The sequence below is a fragment of the Microcaecilia unicolor genome, chromosome 2 (assembly GCF_901765095.1).
Source record: "Microcaecilia unicolor chromosome 2, aMicUni1.1, whole genome shotgun sequence".
NCBI classification, from domain to species: Eukaryota; Metazoa; Chordata; class Amphibia; order Gymnophiona; family Siphonopidae; genus Microcaecilia; species Microcaecilia unicolor.
In genome coordinates, this window is record NC_044032.1 from 150989056 (window position 1) to 151003315 (window position 14260).

Sequence of the window (14260 nt, forward strand, 5' to 3'; positions counted from 1 at the left end):
AACGGCTGATGATTTTTATTTATTTCCATTTTGCTCACACCTTTTTCAGTAGTAGCTCAAGGTGAGTTACTTTCAGGTACACTGGATGTTTCTCTGTCCCAGGAGGGCTCACAATCTTGGTTTGTACCTGAGGCAAAGGGTATGATACATACCTGTAGCAGTTGTTCTCCGAGGACAGCAGGCTGATTGTTCTCACGACTGGGTTGACGTCCGCGGCAGCCCCCACCAACCGGAAAAAGCTTCGCGGGACGGTCGGCACGCAGGGCACGCCCACCGCGCATGCGCGGCCGTCTTCCCGCCCGTGCGCGACCGCTCCCGCCAGTTGAATGACAAGCAATAAAGTATAAAACACAACTCCAAAGGGGAGGAGGGAGGGTAGGTGAGAACAATCAGCCTGCTGTCCTCGGAGAACAACTGCTACAGGTATGTATCATACCCTTTCTCCGAGGACAAGCAGGCTGCTTGTTCTCACGACTGGGGTATCCCTAGCTCTCAGGCCCACTCAAAACAAGAACCCAGGTCAATGGAACCTCGCAACGGCGAGGAAACAACAGAAATTGACCTACGAAGAACAACTAACTGAGAGTGCAGCCTGACCAGAATAAATTCGGGTCCTGGAGGGTGGAGTTGGATTACACCCCAAACAGATTCTGCAGCACCGACTGCCCGAACCGACTATCGCGTCGGGTATCCTGCTGGAGGCAGTAATGAGATGTGAATGTGTGGACAGATGACCACGTCGCAGCCTTGCAGATCTCTTCAATAGTGGCTGACTTCAAGTGGGCCACCGACGCTGCCATGGCTCTGACACTATGAGCCGTGACATGACCCTCAAGAGTCAGCCCAGCCTGGGCGTAAGTGAAGGAAATGCAATCTGCTAGCCAATTAGAGATGGTGCGTTTCCCGACAGCGACCCCTAGCCTGTTAGGGTCGAAAGAAATAAACAATTGGGCGGACTGTCTGTTGGGCTGTGTCCGCTCCAAGTAGAAGGCCAATGCTCTCTTGCAGTCCAATGTGTGCAACTGACGTTCAGCAGGGCGGGTATGCGGCCTGGGGAAGAATGTTGGCAAGACAATTGACTGGTTAAGATGGAACTCCGACACCACCTTCGGCAGGAACTTTGGGTGAGTGCGGAGCACTACTCTGTTGTGATGAAATTTAGTATATGGAGCATGAGCTACTAGGGCTTGAAGCTCACTGACCCTACGAGCTGAAGTAACTGCCACCAAGAAAATGACCTTCCAGGTCAAGTACTTCAGATGGCAGGTATTCAGTGGCTCAAAAGGAGGTTTCATCAGCTGGGTGAGGACGACGTTGAGATCCCATGACACAGTAGGAGGCTTGATAGGGGGCTTTGACAAAAGCAAGCCTCTCATGAATCGAACGACTAAAGGCTCTCCAGAGATGGCTTTACCTTCCACACGATAATGGTAAGCACTAATCGCACTAAGGTGATTCCTTACTGAGTTGGTCTTGAGGCCAGACTCTGATAAGTGCAGAAGGTATTCAAGCAGGTTCTGTGCAGGGCAAGAACGAGGTTCTAGGGCCATGCTCTCACACCACACGACAAACCTCCTCCACTTGAAAAAGTAACTCTTTTTAGTGGAATCCTTCCTAGAGGCAAGCAAGACCCGGGAGACACCCTCAGACAGACCCAACGCAGTGAAGTCTACGCCCTCAACATCCAGGCCGTGAGAGCCAGAGACTGAAGGTTGGGGTGCAGCAACGCTCCGTCGTTCTGCGAAATGAGAGTCGGAAAACACTCCAATCTCCACGGTTCTTCGGAGGACAACTCCAGAAGAAGAGGGAACCAGATCTGACGGGGCCAAAAGGGCGCTATCAGAATCATGGTGCCGCGGTCTTGCTTGAGCTTCAGTAAGGTCTTCCCCACCAAAGGTATGGGAGGATAAGCATACAGGAGGCCGGTCCCCCAATGGAGGAGAAAGGCATCCGACGCTAGCCTGCCGTGTGCCTGAAGTCTGGAACAGAACAGAGGCAGCTTGTGGTTGGTCTGAGAGGCGAAAAGGTCCACCGAGGGGGTGCCCCACGCTCGGAAGATCTTGCGTACCACTCTGGCATGGAGCGACCACTCGTGCGGTTGCATGACTCTGCTCAGTCTGTCGGCCAGACTGTTGTTTACGCCTGCCAGGTATGTGGCTTGGAGGAGCATGCCGAACCGACACGCCCAACGCCACATCCCGACGGCCTCCTGGCACAGGGGGCGAGATCCGGTGCCCCCCTGCTTGTTGACGTAATACATTGCAACCTGATTGTCTGTCCGAATTTGGATAATTTGACAGGACAGCCGATCTCTGAAAGCCTTCAGTGCGTTCCAGATCGCTCGGAGCTCCAGGAGGTTGATCTGCAGATCCTTTTCCTGGAGGGACCACAGACCCTGAGTGTGGAGCCCATCGACATGGGCTCCCCACCCCAGGCGAGATGCATCCGTCGTCAGCACTTTCGTGGGCTGCGGAATTTGGAATGGACGTCCCAGGGTCAAATTGGTCCGGATGGTCCACCAGAGCAGTGAAGTGCGACAACTGGTGGAGAGGCGGATGACATCTTCTAGATTCCCGGTGGCTTGGAACCACTGGGAAGCTAGGGTCCATTGAGCAGATCTCATGTGAAGACGAGCCATGGGAGTCACATGAACTGTGGAGGCCATATGACCCAGAAGTCTCAACATCTGCCGAGCTGTGATCTGCTGAGACGCTCTGGTCTGCGAAGCCAGGGCCAAGAGATTGGTGGCCCTCGCTTCGGGAAGGTAGGCCTGAGCTGTCTGGGAATTCAGCAGCGCTCCTATGAATTCCAGAGATTGAGTTGGCTGGAGATGGGACTTTGGGTAATTTATCACAAACCCCAGCAGCTCCAGAAGTTGAATAGTGCACTGCATGGACCGGAGGGCTCCTGCCTCCGAGGTGTTCTTGACCAGCCAATCGTCGAGATATGGGAACACGTGCACTCCCAGCTTGCGTAGGTAGGCCGCTACCACCACGAGGCACTTTGTAAACACTCGTGGGGCAGAGGCGAGCCCAAAGGGCAGCACACAATACTGAAAGTGCCGTGCGCCCAGGCGGAATCTGAGATACTGTCTGTGAGCTGGCAGTATCGGGATGTGAGTGTATGCGTCCTTTAAATCCAGGGAACATAGCCAATCGTTTTTCTGAATCATTGGCAGAAGGGTGCCCAAGGAAAGCATCCTGAACTTTTCTTTGACCAGGAGTTTGTTCAGGCCTCTCAGGTCTAGGATGGGACGCATCCCCCCTGTTTTCTTTTCCACAAGGAAGTACCTGGAATAGAATCCCTGCCCTTCCTGCCCGGGTGGTACGGGCTCGACCGCATTGGCGCTGAGAAGGGCGGAGAGTTCCTCTGCAAGTACCTGCTTGTGATGGGAGCTGAAAGACTGAGCTCCTGGAGGACAATTTGGAGGCAGGGAGGCCAAATTCAGGGCGTATCCGCACCGCACTATTTGGAGAACCCACTGGTCGGAGGTTATGAGAGGCCACCTTTGGTGAAAAAATTTTAACCTCCCTCCGACCGGCAGATCGTCCGGTACGGACACTTGTAGGGCGGCTATGTTCCCGTGGATCCAGTCAAAAGCCCGTCCCCGGCTTTTGCTGTGGAGGCGCAGGGGGCTGCTTAGGCGCACGCTGTTGACGAGAACGAGCGCGCTGGGGCTGTCCCTGTGCCTGACGAGGCCTTCGGGCCGGCTGGTTGTACCTACGCTTTGCAAAAGAATAGGGTGCAGCCTGCCGTGCCCGGGAAAAACGCCCACCCGTGGGGGCGGGTGCTGAAGGCGCCCGGTGGGAGAGCTTGTCGAGAGCGGTTTCCCGCTGATGCAGTTGGTCCACCATCTGCTCGACCTTCTCACCGAAAATGTTATCCCCCCGGCAAGGGACGTCAGCCAGTCTCTGCTGGGTGCGGTTGTCCAGGTCAGAGGCACGCAGCCATGAGAGCCTGCGCATCACTATACCTTGGGCCGCAGCACGAGATGCCACGTCACAGGTGTCAAAAATCCCCCTGGACAGGAACTTTCTGCACGCCTTCAGCTGCCTGACCACCTCCTGATAAGGCCTGGACTGCTCCGGCGGGAGCTTATCGACCAGGTCCGCCAGCTGTTGCACATTGGTCCGCATGTGGATGCTCATATAGAGCAGGTAAGATTGGATGCGGGTCACGAGCATGGAGGACTGGTAGGCCTTCCTCCCAAATGAGTCCAGAGTGCGAGACTCCCGCCCCGGGGGCGCCGAGGCGGTATCCCTCGAACTCCGTGCCCTCTTGAGAGCAGAATCCACGACCGCTGAGTCATGGGGCAACTGGGGCCGCATGAGCTCTGGGTCAGAGTGGATCCTGTACTGGGACTCTGCTTTCTTGGGAATGGTGGGATTAGTTAATGGTCGCACCCAGTTCCGGAGCAGCGTCTCCTTCAGGACATTGTGCAGCGGTACCGTGGAGGACTCTCTAGGTGGTGATGGATAGTCGAGGACCTCGAGCATCTCGGCCCTCGGCTCTTCCACAGAGACCACGGGAAAGGGAATGCTTATAGACATATCCCGCACAAAGGAGGCAAAGGAGAGACTCTCAGGAGGTGAGAGCTTCCTCTCCGGTGACGGCGTGGGGTCCGAGGGAAGGCCCGTAGACTCCTCTGAGGAGAAATATCTCGGGTCCTCCTCTTCCCCCCACGAGTCCTCATCCTCGGTATCGGACATTAGCTCATGTAGCTGAGTCCGGTACCGGGCCCGGCTCGACGTCGAGGCACCGAGGCCTCGGTGTCGTCGAGCGGTGGACTCCCGCGCCGGCGGGGACGGAGCTCCCTCCATCGACGTCGACGGGGACTCCACCTGCGTGGCTGTCGAGACCGGCACCGCAAGCGGCGGCGGTGTCGACTGCCCCGGCGCCGGGCTAGAGCTCGCCGGCGCCACAGTCATCGGCGCCGAGGGCGCAAGCACCCCCGGCGCCGGCACAGCCTGGCGCATCAGCCCTTCCAGGAGCCCCGGAAGGATGGCTCTGAGGCACTCGTCCAGGCCCGCTGCCGAGAAAGGCGGTGGGGCCGGTAAGGGTGTCGGTGCCAGAAGCTGGTGGGGGCCAGGAGACGGCACCGAGGTGCCGGAACCCCGACGCGTCGGTACCTCCACCACCGACGGAGATCTCTCCTCTCTGTGATGACGCTTCGGCGTCGACTCCTCTTCAGGCACCGAGGGCTCCCGGTGACGGCGCTTCTTGTCCTTCTTCCGGTGCACGTCACCGGTGCCGGAGGGCATGGAGGAGGAGGAGGTCGATCCCCCTCGGTCTCGAGGTACCGGGTCCGACAGGGTTCGGTCCCGTGGCTCACGAGTTGAGGGAGTGACCGGGGCCGACTGCCCACGCGGTCTCTCTACCCCACTCTCGCCGGCGGACCGGCGGGCCGACGGGACCTGTTCTCCTGGGGTCGCTGCCATCGGTGCCGATGTCTCGGGCATCGATACCGGTACCGAAGAACCGGCCTTCGATACCGATGCCGTCGAGGTCGACGTCGAGGGGCCGGCGCAAGTTCCAAAAAGACGGTCCCGCAGAACTTGCCTCGCAACCTGAGTCCGTTTCCGGAGACCGAGACACAAAGCACACGACTTGAGATTGTGCTCCGGCCCGAGGCACTGGAGGCACCAAGCGTGGGTGTCGGTCTGCGAGATCGGCCGGCCGCAGCGACCACACTTTTTAAATCCACTCGGGACCTTCGAGGACATCGACGGAAAAATCGCGTCGGCGAAGTCAAAGTCGGCAATGGTGGCTAAAATCACACCACGAAAATTGAAACCGACCGAGCGGCCACTAGGCCGCAACGAGGCGTCCCCGCTAGAAAGCGAGGGAAAAGGGAGGAGCGCGTGCTCCACACGCGCAAAATTCTTTTTTTTTTTTTTTTTTTTGGATAACAAAACGAAACGAAAGAAGAAGAGGCCGAAAAGGCCAAGAGCGACGACCCGCGTAAACGCGGTCGAAAATTCCGGCGGCTGAAACGAGAGAGTTGCAAAAACACGACTCTCTCAGTCGCGGAAAAAAAGTAACTGGCGGGAGCGGTCGCGCACGGGCGGGAAGACGGCCGCGCATGCGCGGTGGGCGTGCCCTGCGTGCCGACCGTCCCGCGAAGCTTTTTCCGGTTGGTGGGGGCTGCCGCGGACGTCAACCCAGTCGTGAGAACAAGCAGCCTGCTTGTCCTCGGAGAATGGAGGGTTAAGTGACTTGCCCAAGATGACAAGGAGCAGCAGTGGGGTTTGAACCGGCCACTTCTGGATTGCAAGACCGGTGGCTCTAACCATTAGGCACATGCTGATGAAATTCAACAACCTCCTCCTGTTACTTTTGCAAGAGCACTGGAGAGTCTCAACACCGTTCGGGCCTATCTGGAGGCCACTGGATGTCAGTGCTATGACAGCTTTTATCGTCTGGCAGACGTAGTCTATGGAACTCACAGACCCAATAGTGTATAGGGGACTATAACTGATTACTTCAAGTAAGCCTAATGTCAGTTAACGGAGACTGTATACTGTATGTAGAATAACAGTACTGTACAGATGTCAAGCTTCTTTGGGTCACAACGGTTAAGTGTACGCTCTGGTTAACTGCATGCATTTTTTTGGTCCCAGACCCTTGCACTTAAGCGGATTGCACTGTATACACACACACACACACACACACACACACACACACACACACACACACACACACACACACACACATATATATATATATATATATATATATATATATATATATATATATATACACACACACACATGTAGTTACTTCCTGTTCCTCCCTGCCCTAAAGCTGTGTTACTCAGAATGCACACAGCAGTAACTTGATGAGCGAAACAGACTGATTTGTCATGTAATAGGGGAAACTATGACCAAAAATGAAATACTGAAATGTCCATAGGCTGGGTAGCTGTTAGTTTTAAGGAAGGTCAGCCAGGAAGGATACAACTGTTTTTCCTACAGATCTTCTCTAGTGACCTGCTCTTAATTATGGACAAATTATTGGTGTGACTTGATTCATAGTTGATATTTTGGTTCCTGTAATTCAGGTGGCTTTCAGGGTTTAAGAGTTACCTTCCTGTAATTCAGGCTTATTTATTCACCATAACATCTAATAAATAACAAAAAAACCTGACACGGCCGTGTTTTGCCCACGCATGGACTGCGTCAGGGGCTCACAGAACTGTTAATATATATGAACAAAAACATTTGTTAGTAGGAAACATAAAAACTCAATATAGCTAAATTACCAAAAAAGAATAAAATAAAACATGAAAATTGTCCAGACATAGGGGTCCTTTTACTAAGCTGCAGTATGCACTAAGGTGTGCTAACTGAAGCTTAAAAGGGCTTACCGTGGGGCACGCTGAGTCATTCTGCTCTAAGTTTCAAATGTGAGTTTGTAACACATGCGCTAACAAATTCTTTTTATTTTTTGGCCGGGGGAATGTTTCTAGGGGGCAGAGAGTGGGCGTTTTTGTACTAATCAGCACATCGGCATTTCTGTGTGCTAACTAATTAATGCAGGATTAGCTCGTGAGCCCTTATCACCTACAAAATAGGTGGTGGTAAGGGTTCATGTGCTAATTTTTGTTAATGACTGCACTCTAATGGCAACATTCACTCATCCGGTATAATGAAGAACATTTTTTCCCGAAGCAGCGAACTCCAGCGAAACAAGGCGCTCTTGTAGAAGATATTGTTGTGGTTTGCTTATGGTTTTTTACTCAGCATTAGCGAGTGGATGGTTATGCCGTGGGAAGTCGTTGGAAGACAGCAGGGGATTTTGATCTATATATCCCCTTCTTGGATAAGCACTGACTGGTGCACTACTCGGGGGGGGGGGGGGGGGTTCTTGAAATATAAATCTGCCGATTATTTTTGATATTTAGAGTGCTTTATTTAGAGTAGTTGAGCACTTTGTCTCACAGTTCCATTTTGTTAATTAAAAATTGAGGAACGAGGGAGGAATTTTTGGAACCAATGGTTTTTCTCTGTATAAAGAGTTTTTTTTTATGTTGGTTCATTTTTTCCCTCTTCATAGATTATAGAGACCAATGATATTACTTTGCTGCAGATATAGTTGAGACGCACCTGTTGAGGGTGCAGATATTCATTATTGAATTGTTTCACTAGGAAGCTTCGAGATCTCCTTTTAATTTTTGGCTTATGGATACTGAGAGATAAATTGCTTAATATTCAAGCTGGTATTTGATTTGTAACATTCATTCATGGCTATTAATTCGGAATGTGGAAAATCGGCCATTTTCCAGCTGCTATAGAAATGGAGTTAGCATGCGGGAGATACCTGTGTAAGGGCGCACTAAGACCACTTTCAACCGCAGCTTTGTAAAAGGACCCCAGAGAAACTTGGTAAAGAAATAGAAACAAAAAATACCAGGCATGGTAAATAATATAAAAACAAGGCATAAATAATGAATAATGAATTTATTTTAATCTGACTCCAAAGCATATAAGCATTCCAGAAGGTTCATGCCAGTGCCAACATTACAATCAAACAAAAAGGGGGCTATGAAATGAAAGAGAGCAGTAGTTAAACCCATATGATACAGTTTAATTAATAAAAACCCAAACACTTTTTGAATAAGTGCAAAAACCATGAGTATATCTTCCATCAAAAAAAGTTATTACATTTTTTTAAATTATTCTTTATTGTAAGGAGGATTTTTACTAAACCATAGTAAAGTCTGCAGTTATCACAGCTTAATGCGGGACTTTACAAATATTTTCTATTTTTGTAGCATTGGTGCTTACCCGGCGGTAATCACTGCCCGGTTACTGCTACATTAGTTCGGGAGCCCTTACAGCCATCTCAATGGGTGGCAGTAATGCTCCCCCCCCCTCCCCAAATGGCTGCGTGGCAAGTGGTTCACTTACTGCATGCAGTAAAGAGAGGGAGCAAAGTACAAAAAAAAAGTCCAAAGAGCAAATCAAAAAAGTACCAGGAGCCTTAAAAAAAAGGGGAATAAAACCTTTAATCGTGTATTTTGAAGAACAAATCTTTGAATGGACCCGACACGGTCCGTGTTTTGGCGTGTTTCTGAACTCCAGACTCCATTCCTTTTATCTCGCCACACCTTATGCCTGGAATAGGCTTCCTGAGCCATTATGTCTAGCTCCATCCCTGGCTGCCTTCAAATCCGGGCTAAAGACCTACCTGTTTGATGCTGCTTTTGACTCCTAACTTCTCACCTGCTCGTAACCTTTATCTTGTCTTCCTCTCTTCAATAGTCCTTTTCCCTCTGTGTCCTTCTGTCTGTCTGTCCTGATTTAGATTGTAAGCTCTTTTGAGCAGGGACTGTCTTTTCTTCATGTTGAATTGTGAAGCGCTGCGCATGACTGGTAGTGCTATAGAAATGATTTATAGTAGTAGTAGTAGTAGGGTCGCCCGAAGTACATATGGCTGTATTATACAATTCAGTACGTTTGATGGAAGCAGTATGCTGCGCCGCCGTGCTGTCCCTTCGCATAGAATCAAGTAGAGAAATACTCTCATGAACAAACACCTTTAGTCTCGAAATCAGTAAAGCAAAAAAAGACAGCCTTTTACCCGCTCCAATAAAAGAGAGCCTCAGCGCACATCAAAAACACCTGCTGATGATAGCGCAGGTCTCCTTTTACTGCAGCTTAGTAAAAGGACCCCAGGATTTATAGTTATAGTTTATTGAAGCTGGCTAAACTGCTCTAACTGATGAGGCAGAGAAGGGCGGTATACAATCTAGAAACAAAATTTGAAGGAAATGGGAAAGGAACTTCCAGTTTAAAATAGGACAGTAATGCACACATACAATGAAAAGGCAAAAGGATAAAAAGAGAAGGGGTGAGGTAGGATAAGGGGTTGGAAACTATCTGGCGACACCAGTCAAACTGCACTGCCATAAGCCTGGTTATAAAATCAGGTCTTTGTTGGTTTTAAAGCTTTTCAACGACAAATTGGTGTGGATAGATAAAGGAAGGTTATTCAAGATTTGTGGGGAGAGGAAAAAGAAAGCTCAACGCCTGGGTGACTCTAGGTGTGCGAGCTCGGGACCTGGTAACACTAGATGATGATCATTTAAAGACTGTAGAACTCTACTGGGTGAGTAAGGAATTGTAAGACTAGATAAATAGTGTGTTGTGATATATGCAAGGATCTTCTCAGGCGGCAACAATTGTAAGGCAACACTGGCGCATTCTTCAAGCTCATTCAGTTTTTCAAGATCATGAGCTAAGAATAGCTTATTCCAGAGGTAAAAACCTTAAGGAATGTTTATAGGGCAATAAATCATAGAATTTAGACACACAAATGGTTATGGCACGCTCATCATGTGGAAAATGTAAATCATGTGAAATCATGTTACAGATGGAGGAATTTTTAAATCCAATTGACTCCAAAGTACAGAAATTGAAACATCAGAAAAATTGTGACAGTAATTTTGTGTGCTTTGATCTATTGGATTTGGATATGAAGATTGGACATTCACTATCCTTTTGAGCTATTAGTTTTTTCCTGTGCAGTATTTCGGGGAAATGTTTTCCATTCCATTGGCTGTGAGATTACTGCCTTGAATGAATTTGTTTTCTAGGTACTTTCCATCAGTTTTTTTGGAACATAGGTTTCTTCTTTTTGTTGGAGTTGTTTTCCTATGGGTTGTTTTTTTTTTGTTTGTTTGTTGAGTGGTTTCAGACCTCTGATAGGACTACTCCCATTGTGGACACTTTGTTGACTTTTCTGCTACGGTGACTTTGGGAGATTTGAGGTCTATTTTTTAAGATTTATAACTACCATCTTTTCACTCAACACAGTTCTTCCCTGCCAGTCAGGTAGAAATCTAATATTCTGTTGCTAGAATTAGCACTTGGCTATTAATGCAAAAAAAATGAAAAAATGCCTTTTTTTTTTAGCTGTGGTAAAAATGGCCCTAGCATGCGGAAAGACTCACTTAAGGGTGCACTAATGCCTCGTTTTACTGCAGCTTAGTAAAAGGACCATTTTATCAGCTTACCCAACCAGTTAGCAGACTGGTTGGGTAAGTGCCACTGAAATTGCCTGGTTAGCCCCAGACAAGTGATATAATTGGCCAGGAGCTTCTCCTGGCTATTTAAATTGTTTTGAATATCGGGCCCATAATTTAAAAAAACACCCAAGAATAGAAGCTCTAATCCTATGTCTAGCTGAGCTGCACAAAAAACACCAGGTATAAGTTAACCATCAGATTCAATATATGGCATGTATTAAATTGCGCACGTGGCAAATTTATGCGCACTACTCAATTAGTTAATGAGCCTATTAGTGTTGATAATTGGCTGAAATTGATCAATCATCAACACTAATTGGCAATAATTGGAATTTACATGTGCATCTTTTTGGGTGTATTCTAAAAATAGGCGCATATAAATTTCAGTGTGCATAGCCAAAAAGGGGGCATGGCAATGGGAGGAGTGTGGGTGTGTCAGGGCCATCAATCAAATCTACACTCGTGGTTATAGGATTCGGTGGAGCACGCCTAGATTTAGGCACAGGCATTTACACCAGCTTTTCACTGGCATAAATGGTTGCCTCTAAATCTAGGCGCGTCCACCTGGCCTATGCGCTATTCTATAACTGGCGTCTGAATGTAGATACGGCCTATAGAATACCGGTAGGGATGTAAATCGGATGCGCTTAGATTTTAGTCGCCATATATAGAATCTAACCCATGTCTACTTTGGACATTCCACTTATACATGTATATTCAGCAGTGTTGCCTGAATGAATAATGAAGCTGAACATACCGTATTTTTCGGACTATAAGACGCACCGGACCATAAGACGCACTTAGGTTTTAGAGGAGGGAAATAGGAAAAAAAAAATTTCGGACTATAAGACGCACTTTTTCCCTCCTCTAAAACCTAGGTGCTCTGGTGTGTCTTGTCCGAATCCCTCCCTCCAAGTTCGGGATCGCCCTCCCTAGGGTTACCTCCCCTCCCCCGGCCCTGTCACCACCTCTCCCCTTACTCACGCGATCTTCCCTGGTGGTCTAGTGATGTCGGGGCAGGAAAGAGCCCCCTCTTTCCTGCCCAGCGCGCTGCTCTGCATCCTCCTGTATGCTGCCTGTGACGGTCTCGGTGAGATTCAAAATGGCCTCCGAGAATTGAAGTGGCCTCAAGAGACTTCAATTCTCGGTGGCCATTTTGAATCTCGCCGAGACCGTCACAGGCAGCATACAGGAGGATGCAGAGCAGCACGCTGGGCAGGAAAGAAGGGGCTCATTCCTGCCCCGACGTCACTAGACCACCAGGGAAGATCGCATGAGTAAGGGGAGAGGTGGTGACAGGGCCGGGGGGAGGGGAGGTAACCCTAGGGAGGGCGATCCCGAACTCGGAGGGTGGGTTGCTAAATCTCTACCTTCGGACTATAAGACGCACCCCCCATATTCCTCCCAAATTTGAGGGGAAAAAAGTGCGTCTTATAGTCCGAAAAATACGGTATGTCTAATTTGAAACTATCTGCATTAATGGTTTAACATTATACACTGCCTATCTCACTGAATCAGTGGCATAGTTATGGGTGGGCCTGGATGGACACAGACCCACCCAGTCTAGTGGCCTCCAAGGCTCCTCATTAGTGGGGCACTCTTCTCTCTCATGAGTAGAGAGGTGTGGTAGCCATATTAGTCCACTTTTAAAGGTAATCAATAGAAATAAAACAAAATAAAACATGAAAAAGAAAATAAGATGATACCTTTTTTTATTGAACATAACTTAGTACATTTCTTGATTAGCTTTCAAAGGTTGCCCTTCTTCGTCAGATCGGAAATAAGCAAATCTTGGTAGATGACAGTATATATAAGTGAGACATCAAAGCATTCTTTTTCATGTTTTATTTTGTTTTATTTCTATTGATTCTCTCTCATGGTAACTACCCATCTCTCTTTGAACCCCCACCCCCATCTTCATCTACCTTTGAGCCATCACCATCAGCGATTCCTGTAAGCAACCTGAGCCAGCCCTGCAGGCTTTTCTCTACAGCATTCCACCCTCAATGACATCACTTGCATTTTCTTAACTGGCAGGGACATGGTAGAGGGAAGCTTGCAGGGCTGGTGCAGGTTGCTTTCTGGAATCACTGCCGGTGACGGCTTGGAGGTAGACCGAGGAGGGAAAGAGGAGCAGATACTGGGCAGGGGAAGGGTGAGAGAAAGAGGAGGGGGAGAGAGAGGAGCAGATACTGGTGTGTGGGGGGGGAGGAAAGATGATGATAGCAGGGACAGAGGAAAAGTTTTTAAAAAACTGTATGTATGTACAGGGATGGGGGTGGGAAAGACCCACCTGGATTAACTTAGGGCCCACCTGAAATGACTGTCTATGCTCCTGCACTGAATATTTGCTGCAGTATCAGTGAAAATGCATGACTTATGGGGAACAGGATGGCGTACCTGTAGACGTCTAAGCCTATGGACCATACAGGGAGCCCAGTGGCACCAACCTAATGCCAACAGCAGAAAAGAGATCAGTCCTCCCAGGAAGTAAGGAACAACTATGCAAAAAGCAGACTATGGAAAGTAAAGAAACAAAACAGCAGAAGAAATACTATATGTGACCACTTCTAAATAAAGAATTAAAGAAAACGCATTAATATAAAGTCCTACATAAGAACATAAATCAAAAATAGGACTACAAAAAGTCACTTACTTAAAAAAATCCAACATGGCCATGTGTCATCACTAGAACTGCATTAGGGATACATATATACAACCAGCTCTAATACATCTATCTATTTATAAAGAACATAAGAATAGCCATACTGGGTCAGACCAATGGTCCATCTAGCCCAGTATTTTGTTTCCAACAGTGGCCAATCCAGGTCACAAGTACTTGGCTGAAACCCAAATAGTAGTAACATTCCATGCTACCAATCCTATGTCTATCTCAATAGCAGATTATGGACTTTTCCCCCAGGAGCTTCTCTAAACCTTTTTAAAACTAGACAGTTGCACAGGAATGAGGTTAGCGGGAATCCCATGGTACCCATGGAAATCCTGCGGGGATCCCTTCCAGGTCCAAGGGACTCCAACGGGGAACCCCTCTAGCACCACGGGAATCCCACAGGGATGGACAAAAGTCCTGTGGGGTTCCTGCAGAAGTACAGTGCCAGGCCATCCTACTCATCTCTCCTTGTGTTTCCAAGCTAGCATAGCAATTATAACACATTAAAAAAATTAATGGATATGGTTGATAGCATGGAAATCCCAATGGGCCCTTTTTAC